Source organism: Talpa occidentalis, unplaced genomic scaffold (assembly GCF_014898055.3).
Source record: "Talpa occidentalis isolate TD23 unplaced genomic scaffold, MPIMG_talOcc4v2.1 talOcc4.12, whole genome shotgun sequence".
Classification (NCBI taxonomy): domain Eukaryota; kingdom Metazoa; phylum Chordata; class Mammalia; order Eulipotyphla; family Talpidae; genus Talpa; species Talpa occidentalis.
The window spans coordinates 55,454,165-55,462,761 of record NW_023601212.1 but is presented as its reverse complement, the minus strand read 5'-3'; the positions used below and the strand labels follow the sequence as shown (position 1 = coordinate 55,462,761).

Sequence of the window (8,597 nt, the reverse complement as noted above, 5' to 3'; positions counted from 1 at the left end):
GGATCCTCTCACCCCTCTCATCTCTGGCCTGTACCCCAGCTCTTATATGCATAAATAAATCTTAGAAAAAAAACAAGAAGTTGTGCTTACTTCTCGATCTTGAATTTGAAATAGAGATTTGGAAGAGACATAGGCGAGAGACCCATGGGGAGGCTGACAACGGCAAACTTTATCTTGATTTGTACTTTGACTTTGTTCCTTTTCTTCCAGACTTGCCTGGCCCCTTTTGCTTGTTTCCTGTGACTTCCTGCCAGAAGGTAACTTAGACTTGTGGCAAACTTTTGGGCCTCAGTGTCCCTGTTTTGGACCAACCCTGTTTGACTGGGCATTTACCCATGAGGGATCAGGAAACTTTGGGTGTTTCATTGGGAAACTATTTTTTCAAAGATTTATTTATTTATGCATACAAGAGCTGGGTTACAGGCCAGAGGTGCAGGGGATGAGAGGATTCACCAGAGACTGAGTAGGGTGCAGAACAGGCAGATCTAGTGAAATACACTGCTCAGGGGAGCAGCGGGTGAGTCAGGAGAGGTCTATTGCACCATGTGGGTAGCTCCCTGGCTGGCCGGGGATTGAACTCATACTGTAGAGGCTTCAGATTGCTTCACAGTGCTGCACTTAAATCTTTACATCACCAGGGAGGCCCTCATTGGGAAACTATTTTCCTTTCTCTTCTTTTTGTATGCTATGCATCCTAATTCTATTAAAGTTTTTTTTTATTCTAATAAAGGTATCTCACATTAAGAATGTGCTTTGTCTTTATTGTGGCAGATGGCAGAACCCATTTAGAGCATACAGTCTTGGGGACCTGGGGTGCCCCTCAGTCTGCACACTAACAACATGTGCAATCTGACAGCATATGAAAAGCATAACTTGGCCACATAGCCCACTCCCAGGTTCTGAGTGCCAAAATTCAACCTGTCTTGGGAGCTCCTACAGTGACTTTGGTATCAAGCCCTGAACATCGCAGGGTTTCAGCATGTTGTCAGAAGATGGCCATTCCTATCACCACTTCTTCACTCACAGAAGATGGAAGTATACTCCTTCAGACACTCAATCCTACAAAAGTGTGACACTTTAGGTTGTCCCCTGCAATTCTTTGGGAAAAGAGTATCAGTGAGAACATGACCTACATTTCCTGTGAAGGATTCAGAGAAATGTATCCACCACAACTGAGATAAATTCCTTGCCCAGTATAGTAGGCAAATAGTGCCTTCCACCCTAACAAAGATTTCCTTGTCACAGTCTCTGGAACCTGTGAATATGTTAGCTTACATGATAAAAAGGAGTTAGCAGGTATGATTAAATTAAGGATCTTGTGATCTAGGATTGCTCTAGATTTTCCAAATGGGCCCACAGTAATCACAAAGGTCTTATAAGGGATAATCAGGAGAGATGAAGTAAGAGGAGATGTGATAATGGAGGCAGAGGTCAGAATCAAGCAGGGTAACAACCTAAGGTGTGCAGACCTTTAGCAGATAGAAAGGCTATCTTTTCTAGCTACAGATGCTCCCTTAGAACCTCAGCAGCAGGAGGGAAGAAACGCACCCAGTGAAAGTGTGCATGGTGTCATGCTTTGCTGCTCTCTGTCTTTCAGACAGATCCATAGATACATTCAGGGCAAAGTTGACCCTTCAAACCCAGCATAGCAAAGCCTGGTGGTGTGTAGAGTTCTCTTCTGAAATAGGCCAACTCCTCTAAATGTAGGGGAAATAAATAATTAAATAAGATCTTAATTAATGATAAAAATTCATATTGTTGTTATCTTGTGCCATGCACTGTTCTAAGGGCTTATGTCTATTAAATCATTTATTCTTATAATAGGTGAGGAAATTGAAGCACAGAGTGACTGAGCTTTCTCACCCCATACTCCTAATTTATTTTTCCCCATTGCATTGGTATTATCCTAGGTTCCCAAATAAATGGAGTTAGAAGCAAGGATTAAGTGCTCATGCTTTCTATGGAGAAGACAAAACCAGGCAGGGAAGAAGAAAGAAAAGTGGAAATGTGAAGTAATGCATTGTTTGCTGGCGACCATTTCTTGCTCCAGACACACAGAAAATCACTTGGTTTAACACCACCTCTCCCCAGTAGGACAACTGACACGTGTGGTAGTTATAACTCTAGTAACTAGTGACAGGCTAAAACCGACTCGTATAAGAATTCAACTAATGGGTATTCATTCACTAACTGCTGCCTCTTCCTGCTTCCCTGGAGTCCTCCTCAGGGAGTTTGTATGGGCCTTAGATCCTGCCTACTTTGAACTCCTTAAAAAACACCTTAAAAAACTGGAGTTGGTTCCAGTATGATCTTCAGATTTTTAGATTAGTTCTATTTTAAATAAGAAATATGAAATTTTACTTAGGGAGGGAAATTTAAAAATGCACCCCATTAACTTGAACTTAACCAGCCAACATTTAAGATTAAGCGATCTCTCCCCTTCTTTTATTCCTATATCATGACTTTGCTGTACTAAATGTCCCTTTGCAGAAAAAGAATGATAACATTTAAAGACGAATTTCTTACTCTGTAGTAGCTCAGTAGCATCACTGGAAGTCAGACTGACACCCTGTGTTCAAGTCCCAGCACTCCTACCTACTAGCACGTGATCTTTGGCAAGTAACTTAATTCCCTGTGCCTTCCTTTCCTTACATGTAAAATAGGGACACTAATAATACACACTTTACAGGGTTGTTATAAAGATTAAATGAATTAATATTTATAAAGGGCTTTGAATGCTGCCTGGCATAGATAGTAATTTCTATGTAAATGACTAATAAATTTAAAAGTTTAAAATCAAAATTACTGATGTGGATTAAATGAGACATTGTCAAACACCTTTTGGTGAGCATTTTTAGAAGCAAGATAGGAAATCCTTAGTTACATATACTTTTTGTTTGTTTTGGTTTTTTTATAGTTCCATAAATGTGTAATTTAGATGTACATGAGCCTGGAGGAGGGGCTTTGTACGGGAAGGTTGGGAGGACTCCTGTTACTCCAGGAGTTCTTTCACAACCTATGATTCTTTTTTTTTTTAAGATTTATTTATTTATGCATACAAGAACTGGTGTACAGGCCAGTGGTGTGGGCGGTTAGAGGATTCACCAGAGACAGAGTGGGGAGCAGAACTGGCAGACTGACTGAAATACACTGCTGAGGGGAGCAGCGGGCAAGACAGGAGAGGTCTGCTGCACTATGTGGGTAGCTCCCTGGCCTGATTAAACTCATGCTGTAGTGGCTGTGGATTGCTTTGTAGTGCTGAGACTTAACCCCTTGGGTCACCAGGGATGCCCCAGATCCAATTCTTGCCCTCACCCCTTTCCCACATGTCTCTCATTTAGACTATGGGCTTTTCAATTTATTTCTAGAACATCCTGAACATGACACAGGCAGACTCATCTTCTTCCCAGAGAAAGGATATCATTACCCATTGTTTACAAGGAGTCATACAGTCATATGAACATTTTTATCCTACATATAACATTACTAATATTTTCATTTAGTCATTAAATAAATATTTATTGTTTGATTAGTATGTGCCATGTGCCAAGCACAGTTCAAAGCAGTTGAGATTTATCAGTAAACAAATATTTCTCCCTTTACAGAATCTAGGTACTGTTTCACAAGCACTTGTTACGTTTCTGAGTTCTTGTCGTTCAAACAATTGCTTTCTGGTTGTTGCTTTAAAATGCAGATGGGAAATGTGTTTTTCTTTAAAGTGTGTATCTGGTGGTTCAGAGGTTAAAGTCTCAGTGATATCAAGCTACTGTGGCATCAGTTCAATCCCTGGCCAGGGAGCTGACCCACATGGCGCAGCTGACCTCTCCTATCTCCCCTGCTGCTCCCCTCAGCAGTGTATTTCTGTAGATCCACCTGTTCTGCTCCCCACTCTGTCTCTGGTGAATCCTCTCACCCCTCGCACCTCCAGCCTACACCCAAGATCTTGTATGCATAAACAAATACAAATAAATCTTCAAAAATAATAATAAAAAAATAAAGTGTGTATCTAAAATGTGCTTCTAGTGAGGTGATATTAAATTGTATTTGGTTTTAGTTTTACTTATGCTTTCATAACCATTTTCATTTTTAGCCTGGTTCTAATGGTTCTCAGCTGTAAGCAGGTAGGGTTGCCAGGTGGAGCAAATAAAGACAGAGGATTTACAGTTTCACTTGGATTTCAAGTAAACAATAATTTCTTATTATTGGGTAAAAAGGGTTAATTAATTGTATGGGAAGGACAATGTTGGCCTTCCAGTGGGGGTGCCACATATTGCACATATCCTACAAAACCCTGTTTTGCTGGCAAACCTACCTGCAGGTTTTACCGTGTCTGGAGATATTTTTGGTTGTCATAACTAGGGTTTTTGTGCTATTGGCCTCTAGTGGGTAGATCCCAAAAGAGCTGCAAAACCATAACACGCAGGATACATTTCACAACACATAGGCAAGCCACCCCCACAACACATTTTCTGATCTAAAAATCTCAATATTGCTGAGGTGAGAGAAACACAACTCTAACAAAATCATTTAAAAGATATAGGGGGGGGGTGCAGATAAAAATCACCAGTTTTTTTCTGAATATATGTCACCATCCTTCCTGGACATATCAGTAAAGGATTTGTACTTCAAAAAATTCCCCCCCACTTAATTCAGATATGTACGCCAAGCCCATCACTGAAAGCCAATGCCCCAAATGAGTTCTAAGGAAATTCAGAGAAGAAAAACCCTTATCTTTCCTTTACTTGAGCTCTCATTGTAGATCAGTCAATCCAAAGTTAACATTCTATCTTGCACTGTGAAGTAGGTGTATGTATCATATCCTCTACTAGGTTTACACATGTAGATTATTAACCAGAAAATTTGGATCCCTGTCCTGCCACATTCTTCCCACCTGCAGTGAAGTAAGCACTAGAAAGTAATTTGGTCACCTTTATGCATCAGTGCTGAAAGTGACCCTCTCAGCAGTGACACACAGAAGGGGCTTGTGGAGACTGCTAGGAGGCAATCAGGGCATAGGCTTCAAAGGTGAGTAGGTCAATTATCAAGGAAAGATTGCAATTAGAACCTTTTGTGCTTGGGAGCTGTGACTCACCCCCACGAGAAAAAGGATCTCAGTCATAAGGCCTTACTTAACCTACATTGAATAAGGTGATCAAATATCCCTCGCTGCCTGTGCCTAGAGGGTATCCCCTCCATGAGGGACTTCTGGCACCAAACCCAGGAAAGTCCCTGGCACACCAGGACAAGCAGGTACCATACCTGACACAGTGTCCCTGGGCTGTCAGGCTGTCAAACAATGGGTGCCAAAGTCTCAGAAAAACAAGCACCAACAGAACCGCTTTGAAAGCAACCTCTGAACTCAATAAAACAAAAATAAACTTTTAGACTTTAAGATCAAATTAGTGGTTACAGAAGGGAAGAGAGTGCCCCATTTTGGATAAAAAGCATCAATTAATTGTATGGGAAGACCAGTGTTGGCCTTCCAGTGGTGAATTTAATGTAGTGTATATACAGATATTGACTTATAATGATGCACACCTGAACTTAGATAATGTTATATTACAAAGTTACTTCAACAAAATATTTTTTAAAATTTTTTTTTAAATTTATTTATTTATACAAGCACTGGGTACAGTCAGAAGCGCGGGGGTGTGAGAGAATTCACCAGAGCCAGAGCGGGGAGCAGAGCAGGCAGAAGGACCGAAGCACACTGCTGAGGGGAGCAGCAGGCGACAGGAGAGGTCTGCGCGCCATGTGGGACCCTCCTCCGGTGGCCGGGGAGCAGCCGGGGATCGAACTGGTGCTGCAGAGTCTGCAGGCAGCTTCGCAACCCAGCGCTCAACCGCTGCGCCACTGGGGAGGCCCAACAAAATATTTTAGATGAAGGCCTTGGAAACATTAAGCTGTATGAGAGAGTACAAGATGAAGGAGTGCTGCCTGCCTATCCCCAAATGCCACACACCACCCCTCTACCATCTATGAATCTTTACATTGAGTGACATTATCACCAGGTCCTGTTTTTGGTTTCTGTGTCGCAGATGAGGAAGATGAAGAAGGCTTCAGGGAAAATTGTCTCCTATAAGCATGTGTTTGGGAGATATCTGCCCTCGACACCCTCCCAATCCCCCCAAACACCACACACACCCCCGCCCCCAACATGGGTGTAGGACTTTGGCATCTGGCTGTGCTACAGCTCCCACAGCTCAGCTGCAGTATAATTAGTACCCGGAATACTATGACCTGACCACCATGGGTGCCGTCACCCAGTGCTACTGTGTGAGACCTGATTGCCTGGCACCTGGCCCCAGCCCACTGCACCCAGATCATGAAGGTGGGGGGAGGAGGAGGAGGCTGTGATCAAGTGCTTCCAGCCAGCAGCGAAGCGGTTCCATGACTCCAAGATCAAGCTCCCCCTGCCTGGCTGGGTCCTTCTCTCCAGCACAAATCACAATACACCTCTAAGAGGCCTGACACTTCTTTTTTAATTTAATTTATTTATTTTTAAAGATTTATTTATGTAAGCAAACAAGAGCTGGGGTACACGCCAGAGGTGTGGAAGGTGAGAGGATTCACCAGAGACAGAGTGGGGAGCAGAACAGGCAGATTGAATGAAATACACTGCTGAAGGGAGCAGCAGGCAAGACAGGAGAGGCCTGCTGTGCCATGTGGGTAGCTCCCTGACGGGGATCAAGCTCGTGCTGCAGTGGCTGGCAACTGCTTCATAGGTTGCGTCTTAACCCCTTGAGCCACCAGAGAGGCCCTTCTTCTTCTTTTTTTTAAAGACTTATTTTATTTATGCATACAAGATCTGGGTGTAAGCCAGAGGTGTGGGGTGGCGGTGAGAGGATTCACCAGAGACAGAGTGGGGAGCAGAACAGGCAGATGTACTGAAATACACTGCTGAGGGGAGCAGCAGGGGGAGTCAGGAGAGGTCTGCTGCTCATGTGGGTCAGCTCCCTGGCTAGGGGAACCAACTGGTACTGCAGTGGCTGCCAATAGCTTCATTGTGCTGAGACTTAATCCCTTGCATCACCAGGGAGGCCCCCAACGCTTTTTTAAAAGATTTATTTATTTATGCAAACAAGAGCTGGGGTATAGCCCAGAGGTGTAGAGGGTGAAAGGATTCACCAGAGACAGAGTGGGGAACAGAACAGGCAGATTGACTGAAGTACACTGCTGAGGGGAGCAGCGGGCAAGTCAGGAGAGGTCTGCTGCATCATGTGGGTTGCTCCCTGGTATGCCGGGGGGATCGAAGTCATGCTGCAGAGGATGCCGGACAGCTTCATAGGTTGCATCTTAACCCCTTGCGCCATCAGGGAGGCCCTCGACACTTCTTTTAGATGCAGAGCCCTTCCCATCTTGCCTCTGTGCAAATTAAGTCCTTAGGAAACCTGAAAAAAATGTTTTGAAAAGAAAAGCAACCTCCGACGAGCGTATCACTGAGTGAAAAGTATCGTTCTCTCTCGACTCTACCAGGTTCAAGGATTATCTTTGGTCTATAGGGTCCGACTAGTAATCAATAGTCTCGTGTTTACCCAAACAATAGGAAAAGTAGATTCATCAACTGTAGGGGCTTTCCACTGGGTGTTTTAGTAGTTAGCATTAGGTGATTCCTTAATATAGTGGTTCTCAAACTTCAATGTGCTTCAGAACCACCTAAAGGAAAAAGAGTTTCTGAGTCAATAGATGTGGGGTGGAAACTGAAAATTTGGATTTCTGACAGTGTCCAGGTGACAGTGATGCTGTTTGTCAGGATAAGGCGGATCACTTTGATGAGTGATGCCACTGATTGGGTGAACCTTCAAAATCTCAGTGGTTTAACATAATCTTCATTCACTGAACAACCTAAAATGTGTGTTTATGACTAGGTGGTTCCCTCAGGTAGCTCTCTGAATGACAATTTAGGTATCAAAGTCCTTTATATTGTTCTTCCATCTTTAATAGGTGCTACCCTCAATTCTTTCAGCTATGCAAAAACATGAAGGAGCACTCTGGGATGTTTTTTGAATAGAGCTGTAAGTTACTGTACTACTCGGATACATGGCCACACCTAACTACAGGGGAGGCTAGGTAACGTCGTAAAGATGTGACCGGGGAAAAGACCATGTAGATTTGGTCTATGCCATAGTCTACTCTTCCAGTCATCAAATATTAATTTCACCCATTTTGCCATAAATGGAATATAATCTTCTTTCCCCTCCAGAAATAACCCAAAGACTCTTCCATCATCACACCGAGTTCGATATCCAGAATCTTTGGGTGATACACTGTCTTCTCCATTAGTTCTGGATCTGGCTCTTCATGGCCTGTGCATGACTTTTGAATCAGGATAATAAGTTTTCTATAAATTACTCTTCTCCCCTTCCCTACATATAATGATGTAGTTAGGACATATTATTCACAACAAAAGAGACAAGCAAACAAACAACTCCCACTCAGGAAAAGGAAGAACAGGATATACACATAGTTGCTTGTGCTCAGCAATTGAGAAAACCAGCTGGGCAGGCTGTATGAAGACTTCTATCTTGGCAGAGGAGAATTACCTTGACTAGACCAAAGTCCTGCCCTTTGGGAAAAATTCCAGTCACCATTTTTCT

At 43.1% G+C, this 8,597-nt stretch overlaps 1 pseudogene; it reads left to right on the top strand.

The window, feature by feature from the left end:
• The first annotated feature begins 5,880 nt into the window (after positions 1-5,880).
• On the top strand, positions 5,881-6,490 carry LOC119242258 (60S ribosomal protein L18a-like; annotated as a pseudogene).
• Positions 6,491-8,597: the final 2,107 nt, after the last annotated feature.